The sequence below is a fragment of the Fragaria vesca genome, linkage group LG1 (assembly GCF_000184155.1).
Source record: "Fragaria vesca subsp. vesca linkage group LG1, FraVesHawaii_1.0, whole genome shotgun sequence".
Lineage (NCBI taxonomy): Eukaryota > Viridiplantae > Streptophyta > Magnoliopsida > Rosales > Rosaceae > Fragaria > Fragaria vesca.
Window position 1 is genome coordinate 11,400,004 of NC_020491.1, and position 753 is coordinate 11,400,756.

Sequence of the window (753 nt, forward strand, 5' to 3'; positions counted from 1 at the left end):
CTCTCTAACAATCCTCCACCATTTTCAAAATATAAAAGTATATATAATACATAAATAAGTTTCAAAAATATTTTGGAAAATCCTTGAGCAGATAACTTGGTAAACTTAATGCATAAACTAAGGTGTCTTGTGGACTTGAACCTTAGCTTAGTGAAAATACATCAAAGTTAAATCAGAATGGCGAAGTAGCTTTGCTTTGAACTTGCGATTCTATTGTGACTTAACCGGACATATCTCACACATTAGTCTTCTACTTCTTTCGAGTGTTTTACAAACCGACACGTGGATTGGCCTTGTGTCTTGTATCCTTTTCATGAGTGCTCTAGAGACTAGTCCAAGTCACATAGAAGGCGGCACCACCTTCGACACTCATATAGGTAAGCATGTAGTACCCCTATAACTAAAGTACTTTGCATCATGCCTATTAAGAGTTTTATAAACTCAACCTTCACCATTCATTATAGGTACCAAGCACTTTTTACACCTTGGATGGATATCATATATATATGTATACAAATATATAATCAATTTATATTAGTGCTTGCAATCTCTACATATGACGTACTTTGCTCATTGAACTCAAGAACTTGATGTTTCAAGTGTTGAGTTGAGTTTCCATCATTGGTGATTATTAGTAATGGACTTTAACCCCATCCCCTTTGATGTTTTCCACACCAAATCCCTTGCAAGTCCTTTTGTTAATGGATCAGCCAAGTTATGACATGACCTTACAAAATCAATGGTTATTATACC